This window comes from Alosa pseudoharengus, unplaced genomic scaffold (genome assembly GCF_046254945.1).
Source record: "Alosa pseudoharengus isolate Yale_2024_CS ecotype anadromous, Long Island Sound unplaced genomic scaffold, YU_APseudo_1.1 YU_APseudo_1.1_scf_15, whole genome shotgun sequence".
NCBI classification, from domain to species: domain Eukaryota; kingdom Metazoa; phylum Chordata; class Actinopteri; order Clupeiformes; family Clupeidae; genus Alosa; species Alosa pseudoharengus.
In genome coordinates, this window is record NW_027468620.1 from 1,030,293 (window position 1) to 1,051,808 (window position 21,516).

General features: G+C 39.0%; 1 protein-coding gene and 1 long non-coding RNA gene across 2 annotated transcripts in view; both read left to right on the forward strand.

Moving 5' to 3' along the window:
* stk32c (serine/threonine kinase 32C) overlaps positions 1–21,516 on the forward strand; it is a 484,207-nt gene that overhangs the window by 401,279 nt on the left and 61,412 nt on the right. The gene's annotated exons all lie outside the window — the stretch shown is intronic.
* LOC143124794 (uncharacterized) lies at positions 1,934–3,546 on the forward strand. The gene is made up of 3 exons (XR_012987088.1): positions 1,934–2,052; positions 2,681–2,789; positions 3,292–3,546. It is a non-coding gene; the product is annotated as an uncharacterized LOC143124794 (long non-coding RNA).

The following is a 21,516-nucleotide window of genomic DNA, read 5'->3' on the forward strand; positions in this document are numbered from 1 at the left end:
GGAAAGCTGCTGGCTTAAAGCAATGGTTCGGAGTAATTTCACCCTAGGGTCCTTTGCACCATGACCCCGAGCCAAACACCCTCCCAGAACCTTTTTTCCCTTGGTCGAGCCCTGGTCAACGTTTCTTCCGTGATTTAGGAAAAGCCTGTAAAAGTCCTTGCAGGAAGCGATTGCATCAACGTTTTTTGGTATATCCAGTTTTAAATATTTTTTTTCCCGAAGTGTTTACAACTTAGTGTTAACTAATAATTGTTGCAAACTGGACTACGAACAAAATATTAGTGCGATCCACATCCCGCAGCTCCAATTACACCTCCGCATCTGGGCGGTCACTGACTCAGACATGCTTTTTTGATTTACAAGGATACAAGGCTACAAGGAAGTTTATTGTCACATGCATATAGTTACTGGAAGTAAGAAATACAGTAAAATTATGTCTGGTGTCAGCCTATTTGTGCATTTATGGGGGGGGGGGGGGTAAAAAGTGCAGTAGAAGAGGGGTTTAGTAGATTAAGTGGCAAGGGCTGCATAAGAAAGATGGGGGAGGATTGGGATTGGGGGGGGGCACCAACAAGGAGCACCCAAGAGCAACAGGGGCAAGGAAAAACTCCCTTACCAAGGAAGAAACCTTGGGCAGATCCACGGCTCAAGGGGCTAACCCAACTGCCAGGGGTCTTGGTGTGTGTGTTGGGGGGATGACAGGGGAGATGGGATAGTGATAGATAGATAGATAGATAGATAGATAGATAGATACTTTATTGATCCCCAGGGGAAATTCAAGGTCTTGTGTGTGTGTACAAGGTAGTGTGCTGTGTATGTGGGGAGAGGGCAGTGTGCAATATGTGTGTTGGAGAAGCTTCCTCATGAGACAATGTGCTGTGTATTGGGGGGGGGGCAGTGTGCTGTAAGTATGTTGGGGATGTGTGTTGGAGAAGCTTCCTGATGAAATAATGTGCTGTGTAGGTAGGGGAGAGGGGGGGGGGGCGCAGTGTACTGCAAGTATGGTGAAGGGACTTACTATTGCAACTGTACTGTGAGTACTGTATGTATGATGTATGTGAGTGATGACATTTTTTTTTTTTAGAACCTCTATTGAAAAAGCAAAAAAAAATAGAGAGGTATAGAAGGAAAAAGAGAGAGTCGGCGGCAGTTGTCTTCCTCCCCGGCAAAGGCTGAAGCCGATGATACCCGTCTCCCCTGTTCCGTATACTTCTCCCTATATCTGCGCCTTTCTTCTTGCTCGCAAGACTGTATTTTTCTTGTGGGAAACTTCAAGTGACATCGCTGAAGAATGAAAGAGTGATTGTGGTTGGCCTCGGCGGCTTATTATAGCCGAGCCGTTTTTGCACCAACAGAACCTATGAGAGGACTTCAGTTGCGATCACATGATCGTGGAATGTATTCCCATTGCGTCCCCTTAGAATTATAAGGTTCTATCTGACATTTTTGTCAAAATTGAGTTATTGACATATTCTTATTCTGTGACACCTTAAGAAGATAAGGTGAGGTGTTTCTTGTAGCTGTATGCATTTTTGGACATTATATCTAAAGAGGTTTGTTCCACTTATCAGTATAACTCTATGGAATTCTAAAACTTTGAAGCTCAATATCTCAGAACTACTCAGAACGTATATAGAACCCTATAATTCTAAGGGGACGATTGGGTAACGCCGAGTAGTTCTACTGAAAGAGAATGGCAGCTTGCTTGCTTAGGCTACTTGTCTAGCCGAGTCGTTAAAAACATACACTGAAAAAAAGGTCTCTTTGGGGTTGTTGAAATTGCATGAATTTATTGAAAGAACCTCACATGATTTATTAGTGGTCCTTCTGAAATTAAAAAAAATCATGTGAGCCTAAGCTATTCCTTGAGAATGTCAAATTCACATAATTTTGTCATGTTGGATGGTAAGAACTATAGCCTACGTGACGTGACCACGCCGGTAGCTCGTGCACCTAACCTGAGTCTAAGCGGGAAGGAGGAATCAACTGGCTTTCCACACAATTGCTTGCTCTGAAGACATTACGAGCGGCATGCAAGATCTACAATGTGAGGTAAATATTAATTGATTTTTAATCTTCGGTAACTTTTCTGAATGTTTGCCAAGCTATTGCGTTTTTACAAACAGATAGTTGCACTAACTTCTTACATCTAATCATACCAGCTATGGGTTAGCTGCTACTGTTGTGGCGTTGTCGTCGTATTCAAGTGGTGTGTGTTTTACTATTTCGACACATGTTTCATAGCGAATTCATTTCATTTTCGGGAACCTGTTGTGGTCACTGCTGTACGTCAATTGCTGATTTAGTGCGGATTTAGAACCTAGAAAGTGTACATCAAGCTAAGCTAGCTGGGTTTTGATGGCGCCAAGGCATGACTGGCTACTAAAGGGTAACGCGTGCGTGCATTGAAACCCATCTGACAACTGGTGAATAAATGCTGAAGCTTTTTGATGATGATATTTGAAAAATGGTCTTGTGAAATCCTGCTTCAAACAGCCAAAGGAGCATTTTGTTTATCTGGCAGTCACTGGTTAGCATTGCATATGGACAATACATTTAGATAACTGAACCTTTCACTGTTTAATGCTACATGGTCATAAATCTTGGTGCACTTAATGTGCTTTTGTACTTTTTAAGACGAGTAATGCTGAGTTTGTATCATGTGATTTGGGTGTTGCAGAAGAGGATTTACCACCTGTAGAGCAAACGGTCCCTCACAGTTCCAAATACACTTCAGAAGGAGCTTGCTGCAGCATTACTGAAATTGGAACATTTGGTGCATGTGCCAGGTAAGTTACAGCAATTGATTATTTTTTTACACACACACACACACACACACAGCCCTGTTCTCTAGGTCACTCCCTTCTTTCTTTTGTCTCCCTCCCTCATACTTTCTATACATCCTTTCTCAGGTTAATCTTGTATTCCTACTTCCCTCTTCTTTTCTTCTCCATCGGTTTCTTACTTTTTTTCTAACTCTTCCACTTTCTCTCTCCCTCCTTCTTTTTGTTATTGTGTTGTACTTCCCTCTCTTTCTTCTCCATCAAACTGAACCTTTTATAACTGTTCAATGCTACATGGTCATAAATCTTGGTGCACTTAATGTGCTTTTGTACTTTTTTAAGACGAGTAATGCTGAGTTTGTAAAGCTGTACACAGGACAATACATGGTAAATTTGATTCACGAAGTGTTATACATTTTTAAATGTGTGTTGTGATCATAATGTTGTGTGTCTGTATTCATATTCTGTATTGGTATATCAACCTCCCTTTCTGTGTTCTCTTTCACAGTAAATGTGGCAGTGCAAGAGATGTGAATCAGCGGTTCAAAGTAGGTCTGATCTACTTGCTCATTACAAACTCCACCATCCCCACTTTGGCCGCACCACAAACTACCCCTGCACATATACAGATGTAGCTGCTGCTGTCATGATTTTTTTTGTATTTTTGTTCAGATTTGGGGGAAACTACAGAAGCTGCAGCCTTTTAAGTTTTTTCCCTCGTTTGCGTTGTTCTAAAGGCACTGCACTGTCTTTGACCACTGTCTTTGACCTTGATTTCATTTGTCTGCAATGTCTGGAAATGTGAAATAAATGTGTAAATGTGTACTCAAATTCTAGTTGTGGTTGATTGCTTGAGGTTATTGAAGATGCTTTTTAAAATAACATGCTAATTTGACATGCAATAGTTTTTAAAATATGACATGAAAAAATCTTGTACATCGGTTGCATCAAAAAAATTATGTCCATCAAACAAGAAAAAAATCATGTTTGACTGATAAGAAACAATTTCTTCACATACACATGAAAAAATCATGTTAATTTAACAGAATACAATTTGCCACTTTTAACATGAATTAATTGGACTTCGTGGACATGATTTAATTGATGCAACCGATGTACAAGATTTTTTTATGTTAATTTAACAGCCCATTTTTTTCAGTGTACTTCACATAAATACTCCATTCGAATAGAAAAAATATAAATTAATTGTAACTTACATTGGATGTGGTAGGAAAACATTTGTTTCGTCATAGTTTGTTGGACGAAGCAGACACCGTCTTGAAGAGAATTGAGCAGTGTGGTTCAAAAGCGATTAATTACAGGATGTGTAGAAATAGTTTAGGGAGCGCCTGATTGTATGCAGCTGGACCCGCACCTGATTATTTTACGACCCTTCTAAATGAGCCTCCTTTGTGATGTCATAACGAGAAAAATACGTTTTTTAGCATTTTTAATCCCCTATTTCTCAAAAAGTATAAACTTTTTTAAAAATCTGAAATAATAATCTCTTGTCCAACTCCAGACCTACACAACGGTTATTTCAACATGTCTGTACGTTAAGCGGTTAGAGTCGCATTCATTCTTGAAAAGGTAAAAAGAAAAGGTTTATAAGAAGAAGAAGCCAGGAGATTTCAAGATAGTGGATTCCATCCAATCTATTCCATCTAAGCGATGCTGGGTAACGTCACTTCTGTAGACATTCAAACAAAACAGAGAGCTAGCTCGCTACTTCCTCCCCCTCCCTCCTGTGCAATTGAAACTCTCCTAAACGAGCATCTCATCTGTGATTTGCTGGAACAGTTTGTTATGTTTTTATGGGCTAGGTTTGCCCAGGTTGTTTTTGTTGCCGTTTTTGGAGCCTGGGCTGTCCATAGAAATCGCGTTTATTACAGTGTATTCAGGATACAGACAGTTAGCAGATGGTGAGGTGATGTTTGCTGTAAGTGACAAAAAATGTTTTAGCCTAAAAAAACGTGTGGCATCGCTTAGAGCACCTTTATGTCTAGATTTAAATCGGTCTACAGTTGGGGCCGAGCTGAACCGCATAGCAACTGGGTTTTACTAACAAGTTTTGTTTCTGAGACCTGAGAGGTCTGGGAGGTTTGTACTGAAGAAGCATGTCTGATACGTAATTAGGACCCGTTCCATTTAGGGATTTATAAACAAACAGTAGTGCTTTTAAATCAATTCTGTGACTTACTGGAAGCCAGTGCAGGGACTTAAGTATTGGAGTAATGTGGTTGGTGTTTTTAGTTTTCGTGAGAACCCTAGCTGCTGCATTTTGTATCATGTGAATCTGTCTTTTTAGGAAGGCCTGTGAAAAGCCCATTGCCGTAATCAACCCTGCTGGAGATAAATGCATGAATTAGTTTTTCTGTCATGTTTTGACATCAGACCTAAGATTGGAAATATTTTTGAGGTAATAAAAAGCTGATTTAGTTATTGCTTTCATATGGCTGCTATGCATATGGCATATTGGCAACCCTAAGTCTTTCCTTTTTTTACCAAATATACTGTTTTTTTTTCTTTGTTCACCATCTCAATACACTGACATAGAGATTCAAGGGGGTCATAGTCATTTGGCGAAAGAGCACAAAGTGCATTTGGGTGTCATCAGCATAGCTATGATAGGAAATACAATTATTTTTGATGATTTGTCCAAGTTGGAGCATATAAAGGTTGAATAATAATGGCCTCAAGATTGACTCCGGGGAACACCACAGGTCAAGGATGTTGGTGTTGAGGTACAGTTGCCGATGGCAACAAAGAAGCTCTTTTCTTGTAGATATTATTTGACCCAATATACCTATAATTCCAACCCAGTGTTCTAGTCTGTGTAGTAATATGTTGTGATCAACAGTGTGAAATGCTGCACTAAGGTCCAATAGCACTAGGACAGATGTTTTGTCTGCATCTGTATTGAGAGGTAGGTAATTTTACCTTAATAAGAGCTGTTTCAGTGCTGTGATTTGCCCAAAAGCCTGGTTGAAAGTAGTCAAAATACCCATTTGATGTTAAGAAGGTGGTTAGTTGATAATTTTGCCAATAATAGATTGGATATGGGACTGTAATTGTTTAGCACAGAGGCATCCAGGTCTTGAGAAGTGGCTTTTTAACAGCTTTTTTCAGGGACTTAGGAAATGTGCCAGGCAGCAATGATACATTTACAATGTGAGGCACTTCTACTGTTATGAGGTGAAAAACAAGGTAACACTTTACAATAACATATCTAAAGCATTTATAATACATTAGTTAATATGAACTAATTATGAACAAAACATTTACCGTATTTTCCGGACTATAAGTCGCACTTTTTTTCATAGTTTGGCTGGTCCTGCGACTTATAATCAGGTGCGACTTATATATGAAAAAAATTATATAATTGAACAAGTTTTTAAATGTTAATTTATATTAACTGACATGAACCCTACATGAAACATTATCGTCTACAGCCTTGAGAGAGCGCTCTCAAATGCACAAGCCATGAAACACACGTGCATACTTAAATCCTCAAATTACTGCCGGGATTCTATTTATAGCTGGGCCTCAGATTCGGACAAATAAAAGCCAGTATAATTTTGTTTCAATTTAACTCATAAAATAGCTCTTCTTAATATTTTATATTGTTGGTTGGTTTAATATTGTTGCCAACGAAGTCATTGTCCTACACCATGAGTCTCCAACACATTGCTCTCAAGCTACCAGTAGCACCCAGCCCCAGGTTAACCTACATTTAAACACAATTGTTGCTGCCAGGCATCAGCCTATGAATTTTATAAAAAAGTAAATCATGCATAATTTAAAAAATAATTAAATTTAGGCTATCTTAGACCTCTTTGGCTATACGGAATAAGGTTTCCCTTGCAGCACAGCACACGTTCCATGAATGAATGAATGAAAGCGGATGCCTTATCTCGCAATTCATACATGAAACTTAATAGTGACCCAATGCCATTGATAGCCTACCGGTATGCTGCTCCAAACGAAAAGTATAGGCCTATGTATCACAGTAAAACGCAAGAAATGAAGGCCTATAGCTGAATCGAATAGGCTACAAGCCATGGTCCAATAAAGGTGCTGTGCTTTGCCCAGCCATAAATTCAGGATTCACGATAGTCTGTCCCCTAAACATTCCTCACCCGTTATCTGGACATGCATGAAAACATTTGAAAACAAAACTCACTGCCATGTAATATTTGATCGCTGTTTTGCTACTAATTATCTTTCACGTGAATACGCACAGAAAGTGAAAGTAGGCCTACTATGCGCTCCGTGTCTGTAGCTGTCTGTTCACGTCCGCAATCGATTATAACGTTCCTCAAATGGAGAACACATCCATGTTCTCTCGCGTTATATTATAGGCGGTCATGCTTCTGTGTTTGCGGTTCCTGATCGCTAAACGTTTGTTTTCCTTTCCTGTCGATAGCGGTTGATGAAGAAGCACGTAATAGGCTATAATAATTTGACTTTAGCGGTGACAAATCCTGCTGAGAGAGAGAGGCACCCCCAAAGTGGTCCTGCACGCGCGCGCGTGTGTGTCTCTGCATGGGGTTCAATTGAAGTCAGAGTTGGTCCGCTTTCAGGCCGCTCCATTATTAGATTAACGTCAGACAGCGCTGTAAAATGTGTGGGAATTTCTCGCATTATGATGGCTAGCGTTGCGGGACTTTTATTAGTATGCTCAATACTTAGTAATAATTTATGCGCAATCCCGTGCTGAAATTTAGGCCCTGGTTTTAAATGCGCATCTTTTTTTCTCTCGCTCTCTCGGCGAGCATTTGTTCTGCTGCCAGCTTGTGTCAATACGCTATATCGTCCAAAATGCTTGATTGCATTGCATTCTCCACATTTTTAGCTAAAATTTCATGTACCACATCAGCATTTTTGTTCAGTGAATCTTTTGTAAATTGCTTTACAATAGCGTTGGGGACTTGTCAGCAGCCTTCGGCTTGCCTCTTGCCACTATTCACTCCTTCATCTTCAAGATTCCCTGTAGAATTCTCAATATTTTTGGCCTCAATGTGTTCAGTTACATAGTCTGTCTGTTCTTAGTCTTGGATTTTGCTAAATAAATTTTTAAATATCGCCTGCTTGCTGCAACTTCGGTCTGCACGTCCTTTTAAAACCGCATATTTTTCTCTCTCGAGCATTTAATCTGCTGCCGGCTTGTCTCTCCACATCGTCCTAAAATGCTTGATTGCATTGCATTCTCCACATTTTTAGCTAAATTTTCATGTACCATATAAGCATTTTTGTTCAGTGGATCTTTTGTAAATTGCTTTACAATTACCGTCGGGCCTATATGCCTATTGCCTGGCTTGCCTCAGCTTCGGTCACGTCCTTTTAAAACCGTCTTTTTCTCTATCGTGAGCATTTAATCTGCTGCCAGCTTGTGACTCCACATCGCCCAAAATGCTTGATTGCATTGCATTCTCCACATTTTTAGCAAAAATTTCATGTATCATATCAGCATTTTTGTTCAGTGAATCTTTTGTAAATTGCTTTACAATTACCGTCGGGCCTATCCCCTGGCTTGCTTCAGTCACGTCTAAAACTGCATCTTTTTCTCTCTTGTGAGCATTTAATCTGCTGCCAGCCTGTGACTCCACATCGCCCAAAATGCTTTTTTACACATTTACATTTTAGATACTGTAACGTACTGTACCAATGAAGAGACCGTTTATCATAACCGGGTTTAATGTTGACTGTTGTCGGCCACAGTCACGCCACAAGAACAAGTTTTACACTCACGAATAGGAGCCCAACTCACACACCTCATTGTAATCTTCCTACTCTTTTTCCCCCCAAAACTACACACATTACCCCCGGAAGGGGGCGGTACCCCAACCCTGGCCCAGGTAACAGAGCCTATCATAACCATATACACATTAGAACTTAGACCACTACTTTAAGAACTTAAGACACGCTACAATACATTTTGGTGTACCACATGGTATTTTCTTTCAGTGAATCTTTTGCTTTGCAATGACCCTCCTGCCCTCCTCTTGGCTGCCTTCACTCCTTCGTCTTCATTAACATTAATCTTTTTGGCCTCAATAATCCAGTTACATAGTCTCTGTTTTTGGTTTTGGATTTTGTGAAATACATTTCTAAATAAATGCGACTTATAGTCCGGTGCGACTTATATATGTTTTTTTTCCTGTTCATGACGCATTTTTTGACTAATGCGACTTATACTCAGGAGCGACTTATAGTCCGGAAAATACGGTATATATGTAAATAATATAGTAATGTTAAGTCACAGATTAACATATGATTTGTAAATGTTTTAAAGTTGTTAATAGAACATGCTACGCAAGATAGCCTACATGACAATTGAGCGCTACACAGACATCTTATTTGAGCCACACTAGTTTAGGTGTTAAGGCAGAAAAAATGCTCAGTTATAGTTTAATTAAATATTTCAAGTAACAAAGACAGGTCAAAGTCTGTTGTGAATTTGATACGTTTCATCATTCTCGTTTTTCATATCAAGCACCATAATGTGCCTTGATAGGCGTTGTGTTCTGACATAGCACTTGGACATGGATGTTTAACTGCTTCATTATCCTCTAGGCCACAGCAACACATACTTGCATATGGTCTAGGGTCACCTAGTGAATACCGTCAGTGTAAAACATCACACTCAACAGGAAGTGAGTAAGTGCTTTCAATGTATAAATATTGCAAAATAAAATAGCACCCATATCAGATGTGTCCATTTCACACACACACTCACACGCCACATGTGAGTCAGAACAGAAGTGTATTGTTGGATTAGGCTACGAAAGGTCGCAGAACCGTAGGTGCTCGGGCCATAATCGCCGCTCGCGGTTACAGAGACTAGGCTAGATGGAGATTGTCTAATTTTAAAGTTATGACATGATTATTAGTTACTTAGATGCAATGAAGGATTCCTGTCACAAGGACAAAACATTGTGATTGAAAAAGCAAGGAAGATTTCGAAGAGGACGTTCTTAATTTGAAGGAAGCTATCCTGGTGAGTTGAAAGCTAACGTCAGCTATCCTATTAAGTTATGAACATGTAAACACATAGCTATTTTGTTCATTTGCAGTTTGCACATGAACATTACAAAATGGAATATAAACCAGTCAGTATGCTTCATTGTTTTTGTAAGTGTAACATGTCACTGTGGTAAAGCTACTAAACCTGATGTAACAGTTAATGTGTTTTATGTTCATGTAACATTAAAGCAGCAGTAAAAAAGATTTGCTCTCTGAGCCCCTTACAGTTGAGAAGAGCAATAATAAATTAAATGTGCGTCTTTGCAACAAACTATAGACATAACTCCAATACAATATAGAGGGAAAGAGGGAATGCACCAACAGCAGTCTGTAGAAAGATAGCTCCGAATTCCTGTAAGTAGCAGATCTTTTCCATTTTGATTTTGGTGATCTCTTCAGAGTAGTGCAGAAATGTAGTATTTATGTGGCATCAAAATTATTTTGGAAATGTTATTTTAAGGTAAAACAAAACTTTAGGGTGGCTTTAAACTACTACGTTTAGCTACAGTATGCTAACTGCATGGCTAACGTTATGGTTGTATGGATGGATAAACTAGTTGAAGTTTTTAGATCAGCAATAGTGCCTTTAAAACATACACATTTGCTGTATGTTCTTTTTTAGATACGACATGAAAAAATGTAGCGATTTAGCCGCAAGTGCAAATGAAGTTTGCAGTTCCATAATTTCGTTTTGCTAATCCTTTGTGTGCAGGCTGACCCCTCCCCTGTTTGAGTGCTATGCAATGTGCATCAAATCATGGATTCAAAGTGCCCCTGTCATCACCGACAGGAATCATAGGATAAGACACTCAATAGTGAATTTATTTCAGGTTTACATAATACTAGAATCTTACCAGGGTAGACAGTGTTACATGTAAATATCAGCCTGTGATTTGTGATCATACTTCAGTTCTAACAATTCTGTAGGCTACTGCATGTAAATGTACAAATATCTTGTGACTTGAAGTAAAAGTAGGCTACTATGTTACTGAAACCCTCTGGTTTAATTTTATACAATTTAAATTTTAACACAACACAGTAAATTGTTCATGTATTGCTTTGATATTCTAGTCTCCACACAAAGATTTGCTCATGATCAGTTAAAACATATAGTTTAAAGTATTTTATAACTGATGAGGGACAGTGGAGATGTTATTGGTATGAGGCAGGGTAAGTTACACTTTAGATTAAAGGTATGCAATAATGTTTGTAAATTACTTGTATACATGGACAGATCATTTGTAAAAAGCATTAAAGGTCTACAAATAGTGTGGGAACAACTTGTGTATAATTAATTGTTGACACTTTAGACACTTTTGGGGCATGCAAAAAGCTTTATTAAAGTGTTGCATTATTTCTCGACATATTTACAAATGATTTATAACAGGTGAGGCCAACTTGTGCTTAATGAAGCACTGTAAATGCTAAACTGGGGCGTGTTTCCCAAAAGCATAGTTGCTAAATACGATGCATCCTCTGTGGTAGCGTCACTGCCAAATCTGAGTTGACAGTATTTGAGTCACACATTACAGATATGTTAACGATACAGAAATACGGTGTTGTTATTCGGTCATATTTCATGAACATTTTAGTAAGAGCTAACAAATATGCTTTTATTTTTTAACTTTCCAAAATTAAAAACATGATATGTGACTATATTAAGCTTAAGTGTTTGTGCATATGTAACTCAAAACTTCGGACTAACATTTGGCAGTGACACTACCAAGGTAGTTGCTATCGTAGTGAGCAAATATGCTTTTGGTTAACGGACCCCTGGTTGGTTTTGATATACAGTAAAAATTCAGTAATGTATTCATAGTTAGTTCATTTCAAATATACACTGTTAAATTCCTAGTGCTATAGGTTGGGGATCTCACACAGTGGCCAGTCAACAACCAAGTCTATTTACTGTCAAAATCAAAATCACTAACAAATCACAAATCACTAACAAAAACATCACCAACAGAGTAGCTTTCAAGAGCATTTCAATGGGGTTATCAAGCAGACACCTTCCTTCATAGGCATTTCATTGAATTAGGCACACGACACCTCCAGAAGGCTCACCAGTGGTATCTGGCATCCCAGTAACATATAAACATACCAAGCAATATCAGAAATACTTCAGTCATTCCTCTTTGTTGCTGTGGCCATTTATGATCCTATCAAGTCAAGTCAAGTCAAATTTATTTTTAAAGCGCATTTAACATGCACATAGTGCAAGACAAAAGATGCCGGATGGAGCGGCGTAGTCGCCAGCGTACCCATGACATCAAGACATGACAAATACATTTAAAAAAATAACAAATACATACTAGAAAAGCATTTCCTGAAGGAAATATAGTGCATGAAAATGCAAAAATATGATGAGTTCATATGGTTAAATTATTTGCTTGGTAGATAAGGTTTAATATAGTTGGAATGACTGAACAGTTAAATAGGTTGATAATTGAAATGGTTAAATTATTTAGGCAGATAGTTGACGATAACTAACAGTTGGAATGGCTCCAATGTTTACTAGCAGTTATGCTAACTATGTTAACAAAAATAATAATGTTAACCAAGTTACTATGCTAACTAGCATGCTAACAATGTTAAAATGTTAACTATGCTAACCATATGACTTAGCTAACCTAGCTAATCATTTTTAGTAGTTATGCTAACTATGCTAATTAACATGCTAATTATGCTAACCATGTGACTTAGCTAACTTCACTAATCATTTTTAACAGTTATGCTAACTATGCTAACTAGCATGTTAACATGGTAGCATGCTAACTATGCTAACCATGTGACTTAGGTAACTTCGCTAATCATTTTTAGCAGTTATGCTTACTATGCTAACTAGCATGTTAACATGCTAGCATGCTAACTATGCTAACCATGTTACTTAGCTAACTTAGCTAATCATTTTTAGCAGTTTTGCTAAAAATGCTAACTAACATGCTAACAATGCTAACCATGCTAACTAGCTACAGTGGGTAGGAGTGATAGTTGATGACAAGTAACAGTTACAATGGCTGAACAGTTAAAAAGTTCAGTAGTTTGAAGGGTTAAATTGTTTTACAGTGAAATATTGTAGTGAGGACTTTTATTTTGAAACAGTTTTTGGCAGAGGAAGCAGTTGAATAGGGTGTCTAGTCTTAATAGGGCCAGTCATAGACTGTATATATAGGGAGGGAAAGTGAAAACCAGCGCCCCAAGTGGTTGCGTTCCTATCGAAGAGCAGCTCCAATGTTAAGTCCCATAGACCTATTTTAAAAAAAATACTGTGAAGCCAAATCAGCCACCAAAAATATTTTTGTGCCGTCTGTTAAGAGTGATGCGAGCGCTAGTCCAGAGCCCCCTGGTGGCTGGCTGCAGTACAATGTGTAACTCCGCCCACCCCCATGTATTTCAATGGCCAAGTAGCCAACTTTCCGTGTCACTTTTCTCACCTAAAACAATTTTTGTATCAACAACTTTTTATTCGAAAAAATTGTTTTCAAGATGCTTCAATACACACAATTTTTCTTTTCTCGCTGAAATTTTTTTTTTTTATGTTATATTAACAAATTTAAAAAGGGCGTGTTTACACCTATGATTGACAGCTGGCTGGCTGCAGACACGACGCTTTGTCCATTATGTTTTACCGTCTAGGCTGCAGACACTACCACGTCATCGCTCACTTATTTTAACGACACCTGATTTCGACACATAATCTAACCTAAAGAAGTGTTGCTGTTATTATCATTAGGCTATATCTTATCACAGTCTGACTAAATACATATTTATAGTCATACATTGTGTAGTTGTTTGTAAGAGACATCGTTGTTAGTTGTGACCGATTCTTTGTGAAAAAAGATATGTGCTGTTCTTTCGTAGATGCTAAGTATATTAGCTCATAGCATGCTACATCATGCTAGCATTAGCCAGTTGATAGGTAAAGTAAAAGGGCTCTGCTTGCTATATTGATCCTAAGTGACGTTAGCCATAGTCACCATCATTTACAGTCCTACTTGTTTCAAATGGTATAACGTAACCAGTGATTGCCGCCATCATCGTTGCAACTTCATTTGAATACACTTTGTCACTGGAGAAGGCGATGTTAAGTTTCATTAACGTTAACTCTTGCGAATGGCAATAAACGCCACCTAGCCTGCTAGGTCGACAACCTCGGTATGCCCATTTATGAATCAGCTCGACAAATAACGTTACTTGTGTTTTAGTGAACACATTATTGGACCATAGCTTAACGTGAGGAGGGATTCAAAGTTACAAATGCCCAATTTGCTTAGTATGCTCAGAACAGCGGTATCTGAAAATGCGTTAAAGTATCGTTGTTACCTGCAATTGCACTGCTGGAGAAGCATTTTGCATTGGTATGATTTGATCAGGTCTTGCCAGTGATGTGTAAATCCTCCCGTAGACGTACATCATTTCAAAATAATACATCTAAATTGAAAACTGTGACAACTCATTGATAGGCTCTCTCAATATGTCTGTAATCGTATGCCTCTACCACATGCTTGCTAGTCTTTCACCAGAGAGGGTGCTCCATTATAAATCAAAAATGTAATACTGCAGCCTTCATGTCAGCTGTAAAAATATAAGAACATGGATCTACTACATCAGGATACTCTGTAAACATTTTACACATAATCAGGAAGCTACTTTGCTGTTCAGTGTGTGATGTGTTTAAAGTGGTACTACGTTTAAAGAAACATTTTTATTCTTTGCTTCAAGTGCATAAGAAAATACCACATTATGATGATGGTTATGGTTAACCTTAACAAATACAAAACAATATAATACTTAAAACAGGGATCAATCAATAGCCTAATGAAATAAACAATGAAAATGAGGGGGGAAAGCAATAATACATGATTATGCCCATTCAATCAATAATATAATAACAAAAACATGGTAAGACTACATTAAGGAGAATATCAATAATAAACAATGTCAAATTAATCAACAGCCTATAATGAAAATAAAACAGTACTACTGCATACAAACCATAATGTATAAGTGCTTAAAAGACCAAAAACTATCACAAGAACGAAGAGCACTGGGCAACTCATTCCACCAACATGGAACCACTGAGGAAAAGTGTCTTGAATTTGACCTAGCGTTTAAGACTGGTTGACACAACAGACGCTCATCAGAAGACCACAGTGGGCGGTTGGGGATGTATATCTTGATCATTGAATTAAAATAACAAGGAGCAGATCCAGTCAGTGTCCTATAGGCCAAAGTGAGAGATTTAAATTTAATTCTGGCTACTGTAGGGAGCCAATGGAGAGTAACTAGGAGAGGAGTTACGATGTGTCCTCTTTGGCTGATTATAGACCAGTCATGTTGCAGCATTCTGAATGATAGATCACACAAAAGAAATAAAAAAAACATTCAATATTGATTTAGTATCAACCAATAATTATTCTGATATTAATATTATTGTAATGTCTACATCTTTGTGTAGGCTACAGTTAAATACTAAGCAATGGCCTCTGACTTAAATACCAAGGCAGTTAAATGACCGTGGTATGGTATAGTCTACGTGATACACAGGACTACACAGTAAACCCATTTGAAAAGCATCATCTCAGTATACCCATTTAAAATAGGCAAGGATACGTATTTAATAACATTTGGGGTTGCTCACAGTATACCCACCACTACAACTAACTAACTAGACTACACCACTGGTTAAATGGCGCATTGCAATTTACAATTTGTGTGAGTTCAGGGGCATACAGAAAGTTGAAGTTTGGGTGACATCAATAAAGAAAATAGAAACAAAGGGATGTGTACAGCCTCAAGTATGAATGATGTCACATTAACAGAAAGTTCAGAGCAGCGGCAGACCTTTCTTGGTGCCACGCAAGTTATTGAAAGTCATGTGTTTTCAGAACGTAGTGGTGCTGTGCCATGTCCCATGTATAAGGGGCTTCAGGTTGATCCAGTGACGGTGGGTGATGATGTCAGGGAGATGGATGTCAGGGGACTTGGAGAAAGGGGGAGGACATGCCACCTCAGACCACCCCAGCCAAACCACTTCACGTAGGCATTCCCTTGCTTGCAGAGTAATGTAGACCATGGAGACCACCTTGCCGCCACCTCCAGTACATTCACTCAGCCATCACCCATATCTTACCTGCAAAAAGGAAAGTTACAATAAAGTTAGTCAGACAATTTTACAACATTACAAAGCATCTAATCAGGCACTCAACACCACTAGTAATACCAATTAATTAAATATATGTGTGCAATAAACTTCACAGCCTACCTAATGTTAACTACACATTTAAATATGCGGTGTGAATGTTATTAACTTGCGTCAGCTTGAAAAATAACGTTATCAGTATGACTGATCATGGACGTTAGATGACAAACTAAGGTCTTTCTCAAATGTTCACCGATATCCCTGGGAAGTGACTGGTTGTTGGCGTAGTGTTTAATGCAGGCGTTTCATTTATCGATCATTCACTTATGCGGTCTACAACTACCGACCTATTTTTTACAGTCTATGCTACCGACCTACCATTACAGAAGTAGCTCTAACAGAGGTGTCTGTCGTTAACGTTAGAAAAAATGCAACGCTGGCAAACTGGCTAGTAGTTACATTAACATGACAGGTTGATGAGGTCCATGCTTCACATTAAGTTAACGTTAACTTGCGTTGCTTTATCACATCATACCGTTGTTTTATCACACACTGTACTGACTGTCTACTGTGATTAATCCCCATGTACAGTCAATGGTTACTCCATGTTGAGATGGCATACATTGAGATATTTGAAAACAGCAACAACTAATAAAACCAAGTATATCATGCATCGACTGTTACGGGAGCTGTGTGCTAATCTTCACTTCAACGACTAACTTAGCCTCCCGTTAACGGTAACGTTAATGTAGCTGCTAACGTTAGCATGTAATTCGCTGTCCGTATTTCTGTTGTTAGCTCATTAGTATTCACCATACTAAATTGTCACAGTCTATAATCAACATAATAAGCTCTCTTAGACGTATTTAAGAACACCAATAGACAAAAAAAAAACTTTTCAGTTGATACGCAACACTTACCAGACAAGAACAAACCGATTGTTGTTTGTACTGTTTAGCTAACTCACAGCCGCAAAATTCATCCAGCCAGCTAGCCTTCGGCGCCGAGTCGACCTGCGTTGTGGAAAGGAGAAGGGGACTGGTTTCACTTGACAAGGGGCGTGTTTAACTCGCTGAGTGACAACTGAGTGGGCGTGCCTGACCGCGACTCCTCTTCACTGCGCATGCTTCAACTTTTGCTGCGCAGCCGCACTTCAAATTGGCTCCAAATTTTCCAAGATGGCGTCGCCTCGGCGGCTTCAATTCCATAGAACACTGCAGAATGCAGCCACACTGTCCAGTTCTATATATAGTCTATGGGGCCAGTTTGTATGCTTAAAGCCTGAGAATGGCAGTTGGGACAGGTGGCCTGAACACCTGTCATAGGATTCTAATTGCTGTGATGTCATAAAGGGTAATGTTAAGTCAATGGGGACATTTTGATAGTTTTTAATTAATAGTTTAAAAAGTATAAAAGTTACAAAGTTGAAAAATACATTGCCCGGGTGTCCTAAATAAGATCTACGTGACAAAGTTTGAATGAAGTTTCTACGTTAAACGGTTGAAGCTGCATTAAATGCGTTAGAAGAAGAATAAGAAGCATAAGAACTAGAAAAACATTTCCTGAAGGAAATACAGTGCATGAAAATGCAAAAAATATGATGTAAAATATCATACAGAGTAAAAACAAACTATACTGGTTGCTAAGTAGATGAGGTTTAATATAGTTGAAATGACTGAACAGTTAAATAGGTGGATAGTTTAAATGGTTAAATTATTTAGGTAGATAGTTGACAATAACTGACAGTTGGAATGGCTCTAATGTTTGCTAGCAGTTATGCTAACTATGTTATCAAAGATAATAATGTTAACCAAGTTACTATGCTAACTAGCATGCTAACAATGTTAAAATGCTAATTATGTTAACCATGTGACTTAGCTAACCTAGCTAATAATTTTTAGTAGTTATGCTAACTATGCTAACTAGCATGCTAACTATGCTAACCATGTTACTTAGCTAACTTAGCTAATCATTTTAGTAGTTTTGCTAAAAATGCTAACTAGCATGTTAACATGCTAGCATGCTAACTATGCTAACCATGTTACTTAGCTAACTTAGCTAATCATTTTTAACAGTTTTGTTAAAAATGTTAACTAACATGCTAGCATGCTAACTATGCTAACCATGTTACTTAGCTAACTTAGCTAATCATTTTTAATAGTTTTGCTTAAAATGCTAACTAGCATGCTAACATGCTAGCATGCTAACTATGCTAACCATGTTACTTAGCTAACTTAGCTAATCATTTTTAACAGTTTTGCTAAAAATGCTAACTAGCATGCTAGCATGCTAACTATGCTAACCATGTTACTTAGCTAACTTAGCTAATCAATTTGAGCAGTTTTGCTAAAAATGCTAACTAGCATGCTAACTATGCTAACCATGCTAACTAGCTACAGTGGGTAAGAGTCATAGTTGATGACAAGTAACAGTTACAATGGCTGAACAGTTAAAAAGTTCAGTAGTTTAAAGGGTTAAATTGTTTAACAGTGAAATATTGTAGTGAGGACTTTTATTTTGAAACAGTTTTTGGCAGAAGAAGCAGTTTAACAGGATGTGTAGTCTTAATAGGTCCAGTTTGTATGCTTAAAGCCTGAGACTAGCAGTTGAGATCCAGGTGGCCCGAACACCTGCCATAGGATTCTAATTGCTTAACGGCTCTATTGTGATGTCATCAGCCCATGTTAAGTCTATGGGAAATTTTGAACAGTTTTTAATTAATAGTTTAAAAAGTATAAAAGTTACAAAGATGAAAAATACAAAGCCCACATGTCCTAAGTAAGACCTACGCAACGCAGTTTGAATGAAGTTTCTACGTTAAACGGTTGAAGCTGCATTAACTGCGTTAGAAGAAGAAGAAGAAGAAGAAGAAGAAGAAGCCTAGGAAGAACAGTAGAGTGCATTTTCATGCACTCTAATAAGAAGCCTAGGAAGAACAGTAGAGTGCATTTTCATGCACTGTAAAAATGCCGGACGGAGCAGCGTAGTCGCCAGCGTACCCGTGACACCAAGACATACAAGACAGACAACAAAACAAATAAAAAAAGAAAATATATTTAAAAAGGGGAAAAGTGATGTTAAAATTAGTCCAATTTCCAAACCAGCTGAAAATGTCCAAGGGCAATGATGATCCGTGAAAACTGCGCACAGAGCTGTGTCTTAACAACCGATGCAATGCCAACAAAGTTCTTTAGCAACTGACCAACCCGGTGAATTCACTGGCAGTCTGGAGATAACGTTAACGTTAGAAGTTAGGCCTGCTAGACTGCAGTCTGGAGATGATGGAAGCACAGTCCAAAGTACTGAGCGATCGTGTAGATCCGCAATTCGGTGGACTTAACAGCGCCCGTTTGTTGCTCCGTGAGATTGCAGCTCTTCACCGTTAACGTTAGTCTGCAGTTGGCAAGGCAGCTTGCAGGTCAGCAACAGCTCGGCGGCCACGGTAGATCTTTCGCAGAGTAGCTAGCCTAGGTCCAGCTGTCCCGAGAGATCCCCTCGACCAGACAGTGAAGTGCACTGTTCACGGATGGATGGAAGGATGTCAGAGGCCCAGTTAGTCTGCAGTTATCAGCAACATACCCAACTACAACTACTACAAACTGCAACTACTAAAAACTACATCTACTACAAACTGCAACTACTAGAAACTACATCTACTACAAACTCAACTACTACAAAACAACAAAGTCAATTCCGGCTACAACATGATCCCGAGTAGTCTGTGAGCACCTCAGCCATAGCCATTGGCTGACTTTTTCAGCAGCATCCAATAACTGTTTTACAGCTCCTTTCAATGACCGTTCTCGAAAACCAAAGTCTAGCAGAAGGGTTGTGTCTGACTTCGCTACAAAGCCTCTAGCACCTACCTCCATACTTTGATTTCTTCCTTTCAAAGGGTTCCTCAATCACATCTTCAAAGGGAATAGTTAGCTCGATAAGGTAAACAATGCGCTCACTCTCCAAATATGCCACATCTGGTCTCAAAGCAGTCACGACAATACAATGTGGAACTTGCAGTTGCCTTCCAACATCAACCAGAAGTTTCCATTCTTGTGCTTTGCTCTGTTTTCTTGCATTGCTTGTATTTGCCCTATGGCTACTTTTCTGCTCCTCATGCACAAGCAAATTTCTACAGCCCCTGTCATTTCCTGATGTGACCGGATCAATCGTGGAGACTGTTTGTGTCGACTACGCCACCCTGGACCTAATGCCCAGGGACCCCAGAACAATACACCAAGTATCCTGATACCAGTTTAGTCATCAATATGCACAGGTTCAAATACAAAAAGGCAGACACGTGAATTCCAATCAAACCAAATGTCCATTTATTGAAAGCACTGTTGGGGAGGGGGAGAGGGGAGTGTGGTGTGATATGCTGCTGGAACTAAAATAACTGGCAGGGGTTAGAAAAATATAAAAATCTACTTTATTATCGTGTTCTTATTGTATCTACTATCAGTATTGTATTACTGTCGTTTAGGATGCATGACATTAGTTAAGTAGCAAAACCAATTCTAACACATCAGCTGGCAGGCGGGGCTTACCTGGATAGGGGGAAGCAGACTATCAGGGAAGGTGTCCACACGTGCACTCTCACTGCAGAAAAGTGTTACACCACTGTCACAGCAAGCCACCACCGACATTCCATAGTACACTCCAAAGTAAAGTTCACAAGCCCGCCACCAGGTGCCTAGCTACCCCCCGCCGAAGATAACCCACAGGCCTGCCAACACATAAACTGATCAAAAGAAGCACAGTAACCACAAACACCAGCATGTAGGTTATACAAATTAGATATACAAACTGTGGATGTAAAGCTATTTAGCCAGGGAAATAATCATCGCTGTGATAGAGGCTAGGCATGCAGATACACTACAAACGCAACACGCAAAAGTAACACGCAAAAGTAAACACGCAAAAGTAAAAGCAAAACAGACCAGCAAACAAACAAACCAACCCGCCTGGGAAATCCCAAACAAACACAAAGAGCAGCGCAAACAGGTCACCTACTGCGACGCAGAGGAGCTGTGATGACGTAAACACAAAAATGAGTGAAAACTAATACTATGGACAAGATAGCAGCCTGACCGCACTAAACAAGCAAACTTGACGAAGCCATGCTACCTGTAACATAAATAGTCAACACTTAGATCTGCAGTGTATCAAATGCCACAGAAAAAGCTACAACATTCTGGTTTCATACATACCAACACTTGTAGTCACTGATTAGCCAGTAGGCCTAAAGAACGCTTTCTTTAGCCAGTAGGCCTAAAGAAACAGACATGCCGTGCCGTCGTCATAAGCTGCAGGCATACATAAACAAAGAGCAATTAAGACTCCGTAAGGCTAATAAAGGGAGATGATAAATATTTTGAAATGCATACCTGCAGGGGAGAGTCAACTAATGCTACGGACAGGTCAGGTTCCATACAGCCACGGCACAGTAAGGGAGACGCAGAACTACAGATGGAAAGGGTAAAGTATTAAGACTAGGCATGAATAGCTTGACCAATGCAGCGAAATTGCAACATACCTGGCGATAGGCTCCTGCGTGAAACCCAGGGA